This window comes from Larus michahellis, chromosome 1 (assembly GCF_964199755.1).
Source record: "Larus michahellis chromosome 1, bLarMic1.1, whole genome shotgun sequence".
In the NCBI taxonomy this organism is placed as follows: Eukaryota; Metazoa; Chordata; class Aves; order Charadriiformes; family Laridae; genus Larus; species Larus michahellis.
Window position 1 is genome coordinate 133097012 of NC_133896.1, and position 19621 is coordinate 133116632.

At 35.5% G+C, this 19621-nt stretch overlaps 1 protein-coding gene across 1 annotated transcript in view; it reads right to left on the bottom strand.

Moving 5' to 3' along the window:
• IL1RAPL1 (interleukin 1 receptor accessory protein like 1) overlaps positions 1–19621 on the bottom strand; it is a 769335-nt gene that overhangs the window by 336015 nt on the left and 413699 nt on the right. The gene's annotated exons all lie outside the window — the stretch shown is intronic.

Genomic DNA, 19621 nt, shown 5'->3' on the forward strand with positions numbered 1-19621 from the left:
ACAGATCACAAATAACACACAACATGAGACAAATGCATATAAATTCAGGATCTGTCAAATATTTGCAAGGATCTGCCTTAGAACTCCTGAATTTCTTCAAATGATGTAGGAAATATGTTCTATGTCCTGGAATTCTTTGGATCCTTTTCTTTTTCCTGTTTATAATTTCTTTTTTCATCTTGTATGACTGGACATTTACATGTTATGATACATACATCTGTCTATCAAGGTTCTCAACCTTATCCCCATACTTTCCCCAACATAAATCAGTTTATTAATTACCTCTGCTGGCCATTATATAACTGGTGCACTTCAACACATACTTGATTTCAACTGAACTCCTAATATTTCCTCATTAAATAAAAAATATATAATAATAATTAAGTAACTACATATGTACAGTCTTGACTACACACTTAAAATTTTTGGAAAACAAAATTTTCAAGTTAATTCCAAGATCCTTGTCTGCTACTTTTTCAAGTTTGCAATAGTGGCAGCTGTAGTAGTGTTTGCACAATAAAGGAAAGCCAAAAAACGTGGACCACAGTATGGTTATGTAAAATAACTATTTTCATATTATATTACTTTGAACTTAATATATCACACTCTTGATTTCACTTGGACTCAAAACAGCAGTGTATAAGTGACCAGACTGTTTTCCACAATATATTACTAGATGTTTAGCCAGATATTTTTGTTTTGTTTTCTTTACTGAAATTAAAATTGTTTTGAGACATGATTAAGATACACTTATAATATGTTTTTAGGGTCCCTAAAGCTCATTCAAAAGCATTAAAATTAAATAAGACCATCGTCTCTAAACTGCCTAAATCACCGCTTAAATCATCTTCTATGAGAGTACTACATACTAGAATAACTAACGGGCTATGCACTAGAAGAGAATACCTGCAACTGTCCCTATTCAGTGTGTGTTAACAACATAGACATTCTAGAGAGTTCTAAACATGTATATTCTCCTCTCCCTCCTTACCCATACATAGCCCAGAGAACTGGAAACTTTTTGTGTTACTATTTGCAGCTAGATAACCTGTCATATTTACAGAAGATAATCAGGACTGTGCATATTGCCTGATCTCTGAATCATGAAAGATTAAAAAAGGAGGAATCATTTTCATTGTCTCTGAGGAGAAAATTTATCTCTTCTAGGCTATAGGAAGAAAATTCCACAGAGATCATAGAATAACTCAAATTGAAACGTATCCATAAGGATTGTGTCCAACTCCCTGCTCCTCACAGGACTACCTAAAACTAAATCATATAGAGATACAGTGGTAAACATAGGAATTCTCAATAAATATAAATAACATTAATTAGGATATCCTTATTTTTTGTGATCTTTGGAGCTTTGGCTCATTTTGAACAAGACGTAGATTATTTTTTGCATAATTTCCACTTCCATCACTTATCTAAATGCATTAATTCATATAAAGTTCATGACCTAGCCAGGATCACAAATACTGTAAATATGGAAAGACTTTTTTTGAAATACTCTGCATGTCAAACCCCTCAAATTTCTTTTAACTGAAGTGATAATTTCCTAATTAATGAAGCCGAAATGACTGGAAAAATAGATCCCCTTAAGCATTTAAACTGAGAATAGAAAAATGAACTGCAACAATTCTAACTGTAGTACAGGATGAGTAAATCACCCCCATTTGCTTGTGATTGCTAACTATATTGCAACATGAAAATCACTCTAAACAAATGAAAATTACTTCCTTACCAGTTTCTATCAATTGTTGCATAACAGTTATTGAGTACCAGATAATGGTCCCCTTACAGTAAATATTTTATCCTTTATTTGGTGACAGAAAATCAAAATCATCATCCTACTCACAGTGATTATTTATACTTTTAAAAGAAATAGCACCCATGATGCAATTCAAATTTACACAAATACAAAGATATATTGTTTCTATATTGTAACTTGAAAAATTTGCAAATTTGATATACAGTGCTTCAACCAACATAAGTTTGGCTCTCACATCTCTTCCAGACAGAGCTATTGAAGAATCAGAAAGGGTTAGATGTTAGTGCATATAAAATGCTCAAGAATTTATCACTCGTATAGCTGTCCACTCAAAAACATTACTCCCTCTTTAGCAGTCTTCACACTGTTTAAAGAAGAGAGTCTATAATAGTTATTCTGTCACTCAAATTAAATTTCTTTGATGCATTGTCTAAACACGAAAGAGTAAAACATGGTGGTCAAAGTAAGTACTGCACATCGATGATCTTAGTGTCAGCGAAGAACTGAAACACAAGCAGATGGCTTAGTTAAAGTCACTGTTTAAATGAGACTTCGAGAAGAGAGACCAACACCAGCATTTGCTGTAGTTTCCCAAAGTTAAGGTTTTCATGCAGTCTTTGCTGTTCTGTTTCATGCAAGAATGTTACACTCTAGTCTGCTATAGAGACTCATCCACAGTTTTATTCATCCCTCCCAGCATTTTAGAGGGAAGACATACATGCTTGGACACCCCCCGTACCCCACATAAAACAACACTTGCTGTCCCATGTAAATCACTTTATGTGAAGTCTTATATGTGAGATGCAGCAGGCACAGCTTAACTCATCCAGCAACCAGCCATGCCCGCTCTGCCCTGGTGGGACTGGGAGATTCTGATTTTCAGTGCTTGAAGAATGCCTCAGAAAAATCAAGATCATAACATATTTTTCTCATATTATTTTGTCCATGCAATTGCATCTTACTTTTTTCACTCACAGAATTTAACAGTCTTGAAAGCAGGTGCAAGTTACATTTTCAGACCCTACCAAATCCACAGAAACAGCATATACTGATTAATCTCATTGGTCTTACTATTTTGAATATAACCACATATTAGAAAAAGGGAGAAAAAAAATCATCCAAACTCTTCTGGTTTAGCTGATTTCATTTCATTTATCCTTTTCCAATTTTCCTCATGCACTGAACACCCACAAGATTTGAAGACATGTGGGAGGATTTTTTGCATAAATAGGAAAGTACAGTTTAAAAGTACCACTCTAAAGAAATCGTAGATTATTACATACACTGCTGGTTTATTGCTCTAATTACCAACTATGTATTTTCTCTCTTGTGAACAATATGAGAGGTTAACAGAGTCCCTGTTTTCATTCATTCCCTGTTGGAGACTCCCTGTGACCAAGAAGTCTAATGTTGGGACCTGTACAGTTTTAGGATGATTTCCAAAATAAACTTTCCTGCAAAAAATAAACAAACAAAAATCTGCTCTGATAAGGAAAACTATCCATAGTGGAAAAACTGACCAGTTTTTCAAAAGCAAGGGGCAACATTTCAGGCCAGACAACTGTTCTAATATAACACCCCTTGAATAATGAACAGACTTGAAGTTGAGTGTTCCTGGGGCCCATAAAGGAATCTGCACGCTGTTTTGGCTTCAGTGCTCGAGACCCAAATGGAAATTTGTATAAGTATGAATGGATTATTTACTGTCAGTGTATTGTAACAGTCCCATCTATCTTGCATTTATCTGAGGCCATTCTTCTCATTTCAACTGATGAATGGATCAATACGGCACTGCTCTCAGCAGAAAAAGCGATGCTACTGTGAAGGAAATCTTGTGGGGAGAGGGTATTTTGGCATGTAGCAGCCAGTGCTCTGCAGTGGGGAGATCGGACGCACCCTCAGTGCCACCACTGGCATCACATGTGCCTGCCTGGGGACACTTGCCCTGCTCATTCCTATGCAGAGGCCTAAGAGAACAACACAGCCTAGAAATGGGAAAGCTGCGTGTGTTGCTATTAAATCTCATCACCATCTTAGAGAAGTTTTTTAAGAAGGACAAGGACTCATTATGATTTTGTATAACATTAATTCTATACAATATTTTAATAAGTTTTCTACCTTTAGTGCTGTAGAGACTGCAGTAAAAATTCATAGGACAGAAGAATTGGAGATGACATATTAATTTTAACAAGGTATACGCACCCCATTAAAATTAAAACCATACAATTTTACTGCCATGCAATCTGTAGATTTAAAATGCACGAACAAAAAATGTGAAGTAAAGAAGTTAGATGTAAAGGAATGCAGTAATTAAAGTTTCCTTAATCCTGCTGCCCTGTGTGCCTGTATTACAATGTTATCTTTAAATAGCATGAGCACATTTCTTTTTCCCGTCTTTCCTCCACTCAGCCACTTCCTCTTCATATTTGGTACTCTGGAAGTACAATGGATGTACAATCCCCAGTAAATGTGCTCTGATCTCATCTTTCTTTCTATCTTGCCACTCAGTATGCAGGTCCCGATTTTACTTACTGCATATCCTGAACTGAATACAAAGGATTTAATTTCCTTATAAACTTGTATATAGTTTTATCACTGTACTATCAAAGTTTTTCATTAACCTTTCAACTTTCAAACTAGAATATTTGACTGCAAACTCTCAAGGAAGTAATTTTTCTTTTTTCTGCCCCATCCTGAAAATGAGAGCCAAAAAACTCATATAAAACTACTTGTTTTCACTGGAGAGTTAACTGAAATTTTCTATTCTTAGATTAAATTCTCTCAAATAAACCTTGACTGAGTGAAAGTGAGCATTAAATGACATGTACTTGGAATGACTGCATGAGCAGCTTAAAAATCTTAGCTTATTCCATGTGTAACTTATGTAGACTCAGTTCCTGAGTTCCAGCTGCTTAAATGAGTACCCTTACATTCAAGTTAAGACCCTACGTGGTTAACAAGGACATTACCAGCAACACTTGAATTACACTTCAAATGAGAAGGAATGTGTTTGTATTTTATTAACAGCTCTGCAGGTTTTAATACAAGCTGATAACTGAAAATCCAGGTTCCACTGGAGTTATCAGCCAATTTCCAGTGACTAAGAAGTCAGAATCTTAGGCAAAACTCACACACTTTGGGAGGGAACATTTTTCTATTGAGGAGTACTCATATATTCTGCACTTTGGTAATAGCATAACCCCTTGCTTATTGGGGAAAGAATTGTTCCTAAAGTAAATGAGATTCAGGTGCCTTGAAGCCAGAACAGTGGCTACAGTTAAAGCCTTTATTTTGCTGCCACATTAGTTTAAGTGCACATTCTCAAGATACTCTTTTCCAGCTCAGCTGGGAGTAGTGGCAAAAACTAATGCCTGTTAGTCCTGGAATATTGCCTATCCAGTGCTCCTGTAGTGAATAGAGTGAAGATGTTTGTTTAGAAGCCTCCTCTTTTGATTTTTACACTTATTATTAGTGTTAGGGCAGTAACATACTGCAGGACGCTGCATACCATGTTTCTTGTCTGTGTTCTTATAGAAAGACCTGGGGTTTGATGAGACTGAGGATGTGCTCGGTTCAGGAGGATCTGCTGAACAGATATAAAGCCAGGAGGTCTAGGCCTCCTTATCTTTCCCCCTTCACTGAGTGAAAAGGGATTCTGGAACCACATTTCCACTAAAAGGCGAGGTTTTTGGTTTTATTTTTCATTTGCCTTAAGTTTAAATATTATGCTGAAATAAATTTATTTTTTGCCAAAATTTCTCTTTTGCCAAAAATCCACAAGCAGAAAAACAATATAAGAAAACTGTAGCCAAAAGCAAAGATGTTACTAGCAAAGCTATTTTTAGTATGTAACACTAATCACGAACACAACTTCGAATGCATTTGATTCAGTCTTTGGCAGTAAAATACCATATTAATAGTCGTACTTTAAACAATACCGAAGATACAATGAGCCACAGTTATTTTAGTAGATATAATGTTACATCTAGAGAAACTGCCTGTGACTGCCATTTACCTATTACCTGTAAAGAAAAAACTGTGCAGGTGTATTTGACTATGTGCTCTGCATTTAATAACACACCACAGCTGGAGGTCACATACTCCTACTTGTAAGAATAATGTTCATGAAATCTAGATTGAGAGTAGCTGTGAACCTGAGCCTCAAAGTCATTAATCTTATTATTGCCTGCATATACATATGCATGCATGTGTATCATATGTAAATGTATTTATCTTCAAATAATACGCATATTCAAATCAATGCATGAAGGAGGAGAGTTCCAGTTATTAAGGAAGAAAAAATGCAGACGCATTGTGGGGGAAGAGAAATAGTTCTTGCTGGATCAAGAAAAGCAACAGTAACTGAAGCCCACTTTCTCAATGGGAGAGCACAATGTTAAATACAAGAATGCAGAACAACAGATGAAGTAAGAAGAACTCGAAATGGGGTCAATGGCAGCTGCTACGCACAGGTGAAAACCTGTAGTTTCTTGAATTTTGCCCCTTGTCATTGAAAAGATTTCTCTTGAAGTGCCAAAGAAATCTTCACTCTCCTTTTCTTTACAACCATTGATACCAATGAAACACTTTCCCTCCCTGAATCATCCCTCTGTCTTCTTCTCCAGGTCCTGGATAAGGCTGACCTGCCTATAGAAGAAAAATCACTTGTATCTTTCCTAATATCTTATCACTGCCAACACTTTTCCCTGCTGCTCTCCGCCAGCTTTTATTGAAATATTGTCCCATCAGTTATTCAGGACATGTTTTGGTGCTACAACACACAGCAAGACAAAGAGATACAGTGCTGATGTCTTGCATGTTGGACTTCCTCCTCCTCCCCTCCCCCTATGGGGTTGTTATATTCATATTATTTGGGCCTTGAATGCATAATCCAAACGCTGACTAGTACCATGCAAAAATCCCCAGCCTGCCTGGCCTTGGCGCCACACATTAGAAAGAAGAATTCCTTTCAATTGTCATAAAACTTCATAAAAACACAGTAGATATTGAGGCAGAACTACACCTGGGACCAAACACTAAACCGAGCTGTTTATGTGGAATGGGGTTAATTGTAATGTCCAGAAAAGGTGGACAGACATTTCAGGGAAAAAAAAAAACACAGGAAAACATAACAGAAACATGTCATGAAGATGTCACTGAGAAGACATTAGTACTTGTGCTTGTTTGAGCAATCTCTCTGTCACTTTAGTAACCCACAGTTGAAGGTGATGAACTTTAATCTGTATGCTCTGCCCTTAGAATACAGCCAACTTGGTCTTAAAAAAAATCAAGAACAACACAGAAAGGAAGCTGATTGTGCAGTTGATCATTCCTTGCTGCTAAACCTATCCAATTCACCTTGTGCTTGAAAGTGGAAAGATTTGTTTGAAAGGGGGGGGAAAAAAAATCATAACTGTCCATTATTTGTTCTTTTCACCACATATTGTAAATAACTGAAAAGAGTTTATATAAAAATCAATTTCTGTTCTTCAAGGCTATCATAAAGCAACTTAACATATCAGACAAAAAGCAACCTTTTTAACTTTCCTTTTTAGACTACTTTTTAAAGTTTATTTATTTTTACACACAACCATCCAATTAAATTTCATTACCTAATTGCATTAAATATAAAACTTTGGGATCTTTTTCACTGTCAAACAGGGATATGCATGAAAAAGAAACCAGATGAAACAGCTAAACCAGAAAAGCCACCTTATCTCCTTACACGTTGCCATGTATTTTAAACAGTTTCTGTCAAGATTTAGCATGCAAGGCTGAAAAAATAAATGCCAAAATCATGGAAAGGTCATAGTATAAAGATTTCCTGCTGATTGATAAGTTTAATCTGCATAGTTGTTACTATTATATCAAAGAAAGTATTGAAATAATGCCTTACAGGGGTGCAGCCTGAAAAAGAGTGGCCAGAATCCACAGTGCAACCTCAAAAAGAGAAAGGCCAAACTTGTTCCAATGACTTGGCCATATTCACATAAGAAGCCTGTGACAGATAAAAATTAAATCCAGCTTTCAAGCATGCCCTCATCAACTGTATTCAGACCATCCCCTCTTGTCTTTAATTCTTTCTTGTTTCACTATGCACATATATATGTATGCATATGCTGGCATGCAACTATGGATATGTGCGTATATTGGTCCTCCTCACTGTCCAATCTTGATTAATTTTCTAAATGAAGTCCAAGCTTAGCACTCAAAGGCTATATCATAATGCTTCCTGCATTAAAAGGGTGCATTAAGATTATAGAGACAATCTTGACCTTTGATCATCTTCTCAGCCTCTGCAATTAAATACCTCAAGATTTGTTGGGTCCGTCTTGGCACCTTTGAAATTAGCAGCACCAGGCTAAATTACTTTGACGGACGGTAGCACTAAGGAAGGACTAAATATGCAAGTGTCATTAGTTTTCCTCTATAGTGGGAATATATGCACAATATTATTTTCAGTTACAAGTAATTTTTACTTGCTAAGTCTGCTTGTAAGATTTATGTCTGGAAGACATTAAGAAAATAAATTGCAGAGTCACTGATTTCAGACTACCATCAAGTCTGAACATATTTACTAGAAAAGAGTTACACTGTAGTGATTTTACATCACCACTGGAACTGATGAAAAAATTCATTATGAAATATGTTCATTGCAAACATGGATCTTTATTTGTCTTATGCTTACATGTGAACTCTGACTTTATCGTAATAGAACATGAAAGAGAAACATTATTCGAATCCAAACAATTTCGGTATTACAACATCTCATTTTATTACTTCTAGCACATCAAACCTGAAGTCACTTTGAGGTCTCGCATGACTTGTGCAAGTACACTACCCTCTTCATGCTAGACTATTGATTCATGTGCATCAGCACTTCTACGGAAAACCTGCCATTTGACAATGGCAGACTTAGTAACTCACTTCTCATGCCCTACATTTCCAAGGCAATATTTCATTAACATACAAGCTGCGTAAATGAGTATCTGCTTTTTTTCCTCTAGTTACCAGCTATCTCATAATGAGATCGTGAACCATTTGGGTCAAACATTTTATCCATATGTACTTTAATGGAAATGAGCATTTGCAAATGGATGCTACTAAAACAAGTTATTATTAACCAAAATATTTTTAAAATATATTTAATTCAAATCCCCCTCTTTCTCAGTCCTAGGAAATACACAAATGTAATAATACCCATTAACTGTTTTTCAAGATATTTGTTATTTTGAGCGACTGGATGTTCATTTTTCTTCAGCAAGAGTATTAATAAATAACTATACCATCTCCGTGAGATGTGCAGCATCTTTTTTTTTTTCAATAAGAAAAAAAATTACACTTAAGTGTTAAATGTTATTTTTAGCAGACCAATGATGTATAGTGTTTCCAGTAGCAGCAGTTTATAATTATATATAATATATTATCATCATGATATATATTTATATATATTGTTACTTAAAAATGTGTATATAACACAGACTTGCTTTAACACCTATTCTCAAGTTTCTATTAGTAGACTTTCAGATAAGTAAATTTTGATGAACCCATCTGTGACTATTGGAAGATAGCCTTAAATACGGCATAATGAATCTTAATAGCCATCGCTGTTTAAAACAATTCTATGTAAAACCCCTTGCCACAGTGAAAATAGATAAAATTCACAGGCTTCATCAATATAATCTATTCGAAAATTGTTTAGAGACATGATTAGAGAAACAGAGGGATTTCTTTATCTCTTTGAGACTTTAGAGACTGAAAAGACAAGCAAAACAAAATTAAGTCAGAACAAGGCTTTCCAATAAGAGAATATTGATAGCTTGCCTTCAAATTCTATAGGCTAACACATTTATTCTTTAGTTTCTTCATCACTTGTTTATCCCCCTCCCCTCCCTGCAGCTCATGTTGTTCCATCTTTTTGAAGAGAGATACTATTTTTCTTCCGAAAGGATAGGCACAACATTTTTGGATGTTCAAAACCAGTGAGATAAGTCCTCAAAATAATCAAAACAGTTTTTCAAGGTCCCAATTACTCCGTTTATTATTATTATTTATTTGGTCTTCTTATATTAAAAACTTTGCATTTTGGTCATGTAGCATAGCTGATCAATTTTCACATTAACTTTTTTACAACGTCTTCTCATTAGCAATGAGTAGCAGGTACTTTTCTCCCAAAAAAAACCCCAAAACAAAACCACACAGAGAAATCTGGAGCCATGTGTATGAGCTGAGAGATATCTTATAAGCTTTCTCCAGTTCTTGCATTTTTATTTTTTTTATGATTCACTGCTTTCAAGATTTTCTCTGGAACCATATTATTACCATTAAAAGTTGTTTTTAAACAAATCAATAAATTAAGAACAAAAAAAAGAAACCCACACCTCAAAGTCTCTTACTAGTGCTTTTACCTAGGAGCCAGAATTTCAGTAAAATTATTTACTGGACTACCAAAACAAAAAAAAAGTCTGTTAGATGTACAGGAAAACTTAGATAAAAATTATATTATTTCACTACAGTCTACTTATTTTTGCTTGATACTTTTACCGCTGTTTTCCCCCTCAATGACTTTGTTTTGACTATAACAAGTTTCTAAATGTCCACCTGATTTGAATCTAAATTTTCTTGAAATATTTCTCAAAGGTAATAAAAAACCCCGAACATTTTTCTCTTTTTTAATTTTTTTCACTATGCCATCCTCTTATATTTACTGAGTATTCCACAGCATGAATGAACACCTCCTTGAGGTGTTCATAAATAAAACCTCAGCCTAATGACTTGCAACAAGGATGTTTCTCCTTTCTTCCTATATCAGATAAAGAGAAAGTCATAGGGTTTTTTGCGATTTGATCAAAAGAGGGGAGAACCTTGAAGAGAACAGAAAGAGGGACAAAGGCCTCTACCTTTCCAATCTTCTCTGCACTAAGGACCACACAACCTTTTCTTCATTTTTTGGTAATATTGGGTGTCTTTCTCTGATTTATGAAGAAAGAGAAGAGGAGAGAGAATCAGAACAAGGACTTATGACAGAACTTCTGAACACTGATACGATTGCTTTAGATCAGTCTTGGTTTGGGGGAAATAGTCTAATTGCTGTGGAAAGCAAGAGTTGACGGAATCGTTCCATAAACATCCTGAAAACATAGCACCTTCTTCCCATCTTTACTCATTCCTACCATAGCAGCAGCAGAAAGTAGCCAGTACGCAGGTTCTCTTCAGTCTCATGACTGTATTTGTAACCTTTCTGGGTAATAGCACACACATTCTTTTCAGATTCAAGCCTTCTGAAAATATCATGCAAGATTTCACCACAGATCATCCAATATTTGATGCTTCTTGGAGTCTGACTAAAGAATCGCAGCTGCTGCTTTTCTTTCCCTTTTCTAAAGGAGCATTTGTAATATTTATTTGTGCAGAAACCTTGGAAATGTTAATCTAATTACTAAGAAAAAGTCTTGTTTGTTGAACTGATGGCTTTTAAGTCAGTTCGATGAATTTTGGGAGCCTCAACCACTATTTTAGATTTGCATTTCAGAAGAGTTTAGATTATAAATTAAATCAATGACATTACATTCTTACATTATAGACTCTTCAAATAAGTTTAATATTCTAAAATGTCAGTTTTGTGACATAGCAATGAGTACAGAGATATATCCCTTAACTTTCACATCAGCCAGTGCATTTCAATGTATGTGATATGAATACACAAACAAAGATAATTTAGTTTGGGATTCATTTTAAGACATTTCAGTTCTGTTATACCCTTACATTAATATACCTGTATATAATAAAGTCCTACTGTAGCTGTCAGTCTGGCTGATGGAGCCTAGCAAATGATTTAGCTGAAAATCCAAAAAAGCTCATTTTATTTGCCTAAAAGTGGGTGTGTAGTGGCATGTGTCTTGCCCAAATGTATCCCACATTCACTCTCTTCCAGATCCAGTGCCATATATGTCATTTCCTTGCAAATGTCTTGGAAATGCCCTTAGTGCCTCTAAAATAGTATTAGAGACCTATCTCTTTGTAACGTAATCAAGTCTTGGCTATATTTTAACACCAGCTAAACTGCTCTCTGGCCTTAGAAGAATGGGAATTAAAGAAGGAAAAAAAAAAGTCACACGCATCTGTGAAGCCTTACCCGAAACAATTCTCCAGACTAACACTTTTAATTCTAAAATTTGCTTACATCAGTCTACCGAGGCTCTTCCCTTAGAATCATAACTCTACCCACTGTAAAGATCATATGGCTCCTTTATCTACTCACCACCATGCTTTGCTTTGATTGTTTTTCAGTGTCAAGTTCTCACTGAGCCAAGCAAATACACATTGGAATTTAGCACTATGCACAGCTTATATCACCTTAACAACAAGAAGCGTTACCCCGCACTCACCTCTTTATTTCTTCAGTATTCATTTTGTCCTAACTGACAGGAAAGGTATTTATCACATACATTAAAGATGCTAATGTCAGACAGCTGACCTCCTGCAGGGTCAGAAGGGGGGTGTGGGGATGGGGGGAATGGAGAATGAATAGATTTCAATCACCTGACTTCCAACAAGCATTAACTTCAAGAAAATTCCAGATGTCATTTATTGCTAGGAATTAGCAACTGCTTTTTCCCATCTGTACAGGACACTTAATGTAAGCTCCAGCAACCCAACCTGTGTAATTTCCTAATGTTAGAATGAAGGCTTTTTCTACTCACCAAGGCATCCCTAAGTTACAGTGAAAAATTTCATGGATGTCTTTTTCCATATGAAAAGGAGATGGATCAAACCTTGATTACCATAAGAGACATTCCTTGTCATGGTTACAAAACATTTTCACAGAAGAAAAAGACCTTGGAAAAAGCTCAGACAAGCTTACAAATGGAGTGTAGGAATACTGAAGGCACAGCCAATTGCCTCCCCTACTGCCTACAAACCAAATCAACAAAAAGGAGGGGGCCAAGGAAAGTCCATCTCCTCTGGGCGATAGATGTTCTCCTCTACTTGCACACCACTTCAAGAGGCTATCAGAGTTGTTGACTTCTGTACAAAGACCTGTGATGGTGGATCAAACATTTAAATAACTCAAATGGTGCAGACATCTCCATCCTTATTTTTTTTCTGTTTTCCTTTTCCATCCCCTCAGCCATATGGCTATGAATGCCTATTTGCTAAAAGCTTACAGAACTACTTTCTTTGTGTGGGCCAATGCTCTAAACCAGGACCTCTGGGCTTCACTCACAAGCATCCCAATAAATGCAAATCATGAAAACTTGCAAATCTGCATTCCAAACTACTTTGGAGCAATTTTAAATCTGTTTCTAGTGCTCTTTTTCTGTTAATTACCTCTGTGATGATACTTACTTAAAGAAATTAATAGAATAGCAGGCTCTTCTGGGAGTTATTTCTGCGTATCGCTAGCACATTTGGTCTTCCTTTAAGAATGTTTATTTCTCTCATCCATTGTTGGATTTCTTTTTCACTAACACAATTAAATGTAACCAGGGATCCCATGCAGATCTAGGGAACACCATGTTTTTGAACTTATGAGATAAACTGCTGAAAGGCTTAATTTTCAGATATTTTCTCTTTTTCATTGTTTTTGATTTTCATTCATATTTAACTTCTAGTTGGTATCTGAACACTTACTCTTTTCTTAAGATAATAATTGGTAAAAACTGTATAAAGAAATGAAAATATTTATAAGCATATATGTCCAGGGTAAAAGCCTTTCCTACAGTAAGACAGACTTTAAAAATGCTTGGTACAATGAAATGGTAATTCTCATTTGTAAACATGCTTTATATTATTCAAGATGACAAAGAAATTGTGCTTGCACAAGGTTTATGAAAAATTAATTTGCCTTCTTCTTTGCTCGTCATTTCCTTCTGTAAAGCAAAGATTTCCTTACATATTCTGTATTCAGGATTTCTGATAATGCATTAAACAATTCTGTGCATACAATGCAATGTATGTTTTTTAGGAACCAACAAAAATATATAGAAATGGATATTCTTCTTAAAATGAATAGGAAAAGACTTCATAATATCTGGAAAAAACCCACTGTTAATTCAACAACTTAATGTAGAGGATGGTTAGGCTCTATAGCCTTTTAAAAAAAAAAAACCAAACAAAAGACTAAGGGAATTTTCTCTAAAAATAAGTTGCATACATTATTATTTTAAACTTCATGTTTATTACCATGTTTATTTCACAAAATAACTATGTGCTGATAATAGTGCATTGTTCATATAACTGCAATTATTTTATCTAGCCATACATAAACAAACAGTTAAACAGTTACATTTGTTAAGCTATAATTGACACAATCTGTCAAAACTAGGTCTGTTAAACTACAGAAAAACAATATTTTTTAATTTGAAGATGATCAGCACAGGAACACATCCTACCTAACAGAAGAAATTTATTTTATCTTAAATTACAATTAATTTTCATATGATGAAGATAAAGGACTATTTTTCATAAATTCACAGCTATCTCTGGATTCCAATCATTCCTAGGAAAAAAAAAGTATTATATATTGCCCTACACTGTGATGCTTTTCAAAGATAATTTGAAGCAGTTAGTTAAAATTTTATAGAGAAAATTAAAGTTCTTTTATCTATATGTGTATATTTATATGTAACTTTAAAAAAAAGACCAAACCTGCTGCAAAGTTGAGTATAGATATTTAAAATACAGCTAAATCACAAAGATTAAAGCTCACCTTAAAAAATTAGTGAGAAACACTGTTATATCTGAAGCCTCAACCTTCAGATGCACAAGGCCATAGCAAGGATAATAAAGGTAAATACAAGACTGGAAAATAATATGACTCCTTCCTTCCTTCTCTCACTCTCTTTCTCTTTCTTTCTTTACTGCTTTCTCTCTCTCTCCCTTTCTTTCTCTCTCTCTTTCTTTCTCTCTTTCTCTATTTCTTTCATTCTTCATGCACTAAACGCAGAAAACTCTTAAATGCTTCACTGTATTTCAGTCTTTACGCTGTCTAAAATGCTAGATTGTGTGTGACTAATAGAAATAGTGGTAGACTCTCAAGCAGATGCTCAGGTTTGTTACTGACTGAGGCTGCAAATAGATTTGGACCATCTCTATAGTTGCTGTTATTCCCTGTTTGATTCTGGCAATCATCTGAATTTGAAATTTTAAAGCTGAATATCGTTGAATGAACGATATTTTTTTGGCTGATAAGTACATAATTAATTTATTTAAATGTGTTAAAGCTGGAGAAGGTTTTCATCTGTAATATAATTTATAATCATAGAATCAAAAAATCATGGAACGGCTTGGGTTGGAAGGGACCTTAAAGACCATCTAGTTCTGACCCCCCCTGCCATGGGCAGGGACACCTCCCACTAAACCAGGCTGCTCAAAGCCCCATCCAGCCTGGCCTTGAACACTTCCAGGGATGGGGCATCCACCGCTTCTCTGGGCAACCTGTTCCAGTGCCTCACCACCCTCGCAGTAAAGACCTTCTTCCTAATATCTAGTCTAAATCTGCCCTTTTTCAGTTTAAAATCATTACCCCTCATCCTATCACTACACTCCCTGATAAAGAGTCCCTCCCCATCTTTCCTGTAGGCCCCCTTTAGGTACTGGAAGGCTGCTCTAAGGTCTCCCTGGAGCCTTCTCTTCTCCAGGCTGAACAATCCCAATGCTCTCAGCCTTTCTTCCTAGGAGAGGTGCTGCAGCCCTCTGATCATCATTGTGGCCCACCTTTGGACTCTCTCCAACAGGTCCATGTCCTTCTAGTGTTGGGGGCCCCAGAGCTGGACGCAGTACTCCAGGTGGAGTTTCAGCAGAGCAGAGTAGAGGGGTAGAATCACCTCCCTCGACCTGCTGGCCACGCTTCTTTTCATGCAGCCCAGGATGCAGTTGGCCTTCTGGACTGCAAGCACACATTGCCTGCTCATGTTGAGCTTCTCATCAACCAACACTCTCAAGTCCTTCTCCTCAGGGCTGCTCTCATTCAGTTCTCCTCCCAGCCTGTATTTGTGCTTGGGATTGCCCTGACCCAGGTGCAGGACCTTGCACTTGGCATTATTTAAACTTCTATTTTTACTTATTTTTGTCTCGATCTTATGCTTACTTTGTAGCCACTCTCATGTTTCTGAACAAGACTTCATTGCTTGTATGCATTTTTCTCCACTAAATATTACAGCTTACCAAAGCAATTAATGTTTGTAAACATCCAAACACATTAAGTCTGCACAAAGGCTCAACTACAGAAAAGTAAACGGGCCACTACTACTACCATTATGAAGAATAAATGGAGGACAAAGGAAGATGTTACATGTTTTAAGTCCAAACTGGTTTCTACAAGGGAAAATACATCACCTCTAGCTCTAATGTGAGAACAAAGTCATTAGTTGGTAAGAACATACTCAGATTCAGAAAGATGCTGTAATTGCCACATACATTGTATGTGGTGGTAAAGATGATTTCTAAACACTAACTGACATACCAATGCAAAACTCTAGATGAATCTACCATAAAAACCTATTTTCTCTTTTGCAATAGAACACATTCTATTATTTAGCATAAACCCCAGTCCAGCCTTCTTCTCGGGCCCTAATGACCTCAGCTGATTTTAGGTTGGGCCATTATTGGAGATACTGTAATAGAAGTTTCCGGGCAGGGAAGGAAAAATGAAAACACAATGGAAATATCTATTTGACAGGAACAATATTTCATCTTTTTTGTAACATTAAAGCAGGCAGAAAATTTGACAGAAACTACTTAGAACATACATAGTTATAAAGATATATATAGATACATAATTTCTGGGAGCTTGAGTTGAATATATACATTAACTCTTTGTGCAGCTTATCTAGTTATATTTACTGACCATATATGATAAACAACAAGCAACCATGTGATGTGATGTCCACTGAAAGATTTAATTTATCTTTTACTTCCTTAACATTGCAGCACACAGACTTTGCAGCAGAATGATAGAGCGCTGTACCCGAAACAAACTACATTATTTTCGTCCTTGAAAGCAGAGTATAAGCCCATATATTTTGTACCAATCATCTCATTGACTGTAGTAAGCTGAAAGCTATTTCTAGCTGTCTATCTCCTCTTCTTCAGCTATGGGTGTGCTGCAGTGCCTTGATAATAAGGCTGAGTCTTGATTTTCTCAATTCGTTTATGGCAGCCAGCTTCCCAAAGGAAGAAAAGCAGGGATGAGAAATTAAAGGTGAGAGTATTGCGAACACTAGTGAATGAGGTTGTCTCTTTGCTTCTGAATGAAAAAGAGCCAATCTTCACTACTATCCGTTAATTTCACTGAAATGTAAACATTTCTGCTCAATGAAACCCCCGCTCAATGAAACACCATGTTTCTACTGTAATGTAGTCACTGTAGAAATTAATTTGGTCCACTAACTACCCTTTTAATATTGTTCATTTGATCCCAGACAGACTGTTCCAGCGTGTTGTTCCCTACACGTCCTGTGCAATGGATACATTTCTCTTCTTTACTGTTGGCACAGGTAGCAAAGGCATAGAACTGTGAAGGGAGCTTCTGAGCAAAGAAAATAGCAAGCACTGGACCGTTCCACTCCTTCAAATAAGTTTGAAATAAAAAACTAGGCAGAACCATTTATTCAAAGTGCAGTTCTGCTTTTGCCCATTTGCCCTTTACTGCCTTTCTTCATTACCTCGGAGGTACATCTCTTCTCCCTGCTCTCCTACTCAAGTTATTGCAAGCATCACACGGCACATAAGTTTGCTACTGGATAATTTTAAGCCTCTCAACTGAACTTCAAAACTACAATAGCTTATAACATCATTCTGAAGGCGTTTAAAGCCCTTGTCATTAAAATAAACAAAAAACTTCAAATCTGTTCCTAAATCCCATCCCTGCAATTTTCACTTTGTTCCTTGAAAGAAATTACAGCTCTTGTTCATGAATCCTTCTCCAGATTCTTTGGTATATTCTACCAGTATCCAAGAATAAAGTGACAGCGGGGCTGAGTATTCTCATTTCAGTGATGAGACTAAAGAACAGGAAAGAGCAGTAGGCAACTATTTGATGTGAGAGGGTTTTTTAGATATTTCTGTAGCAATAACTTTGGAAGTACAGATAGAGTACATAATTTTGCCAGATGGCATCAGTTCAGCCTCGCTTTTTTTTTTTTGTCAGGTAATCACTTTATAGTGTAAGAATCTGAAGGACTGAGGGAAAAAAGGGAACCATTATATTGTTGAGTAATTAATTTTATTTACTTCAGATTAAAATATCAAATACATATTTATCTCTGGAAAACAACGTATTGTTTTGAATTTGATTCTAAATGGGCATTCAAAATTATTTGAATGTAACCTTTGACTGTATGTACAAAACATGCATAAAAATATATTTCTTTGATACTGAACTGAGGATTGTGTCTGCTACCAGTAACCTTCTTGATCATATGTTTGAAAGGTTCCATCCAACAAATCTAAATCTGAAACACTGATATAACAAGCACGGACTTCTTAGTCCCTTCTTAGATCCTTTAACCAATACTTGCTTATTCTAGTGGGTCTCCTCAAGGTGAAAGGCTTTGTAACTGTTCATCTTCAGGATCACAAGGTAATTAGGAATGTATTTTTTAAAATCTATTGTCAATCTGCAATGTATAAGCACTGACAGGTGGAAATTAAGCATGTGCTAAGAAACCAGGATGTAGTTTAAAGGAGATTAGAACATGCCCTTACCTAACTCCAAAGTAAAAAGAAATCCATTTAGAAAAAGCATGAATACAGGTTGACATGATAAACACATTTTAAATTATGACTAATTATCTAAATTCAGCATTTATCTATAATTGCTAGAAAGTGCTATATTTATTTTTTTCTTTTATTTATTTATCTAAACAGAGGGGATTAATTATTGTATTTTAAATAACACTGGAGTAATTAAAAAAAGTTGCCATTTTCATGGCTACTGTTATACACTTACCTGAAAAAATATTAATCTAAACATAATTAAATATTCTCAAGTAGCATAACGTGCAGGTTTTTGTCTTTTAAAGAAAACCATCATCAGAAGAAGAACCATGTTGAAAGTGCTATTGAACAAATGATGTGATACAAAATGTCTCACAGGTTATGCAAAGAGCTCAAAGAACAAATGTTTTTAAAAACACATCATCTAGTAAAAATCTCCTTCGCCGTACACAACCCAAGCAGCATTCCCCCTGACCCCGCAAGAAAAAAAAAAAGAAAAAAAACGAAAGAAAGGAAAAGAAAAGAAAAGAAAAGAAAAAAGAAAAGAAAAGAAAAGAAAAGAAAAGAAAAGAAAAGAAAAGAAAAGAAAAGAAAAGAAAAGAAAAGAAAAGAAAAGAAAAGAAAAGAAAAGAAAAGAAAAGAAAAGAAAAGAAAAGAAAAGAAAAGAAAAGAAAAGAAAAGAAAAGAAAAGAAAAGAAAAGAAAAAGAAAAGAAAGCAGCAGACATTAAACACCTCCAGGTGCTGGTAAAATAATTTTCTTATTTTCCTTGCAACATCGAAATAGCTTCATTGTGTGCTCCTCGTCTAGCCACTCAGTTGCCTTACTCTTTCTTTTTGACTCTCTCTACTGTGTATGAGTAGCAACATCATTTTTATAGATATGCAGACGGAGAGAAACACTGCTTCATCTGTTCAGCTGCAATAATCAATTGTTTTAACAATTTGAATAATTAGTAGCAACTCTTCTCTGTACTTTTTATATCCAAATTCTAACTTGCATAATTTCATATCTAGTGAAAATCTAGTCTAAGGCTTTGAGACAATATGATGATCTTTTTTAACTGCAAAGGGCTGGAAAAAATATCTCAGTGCAAACCATTTTAAAGATGCAGAAAGAATCTGAACAC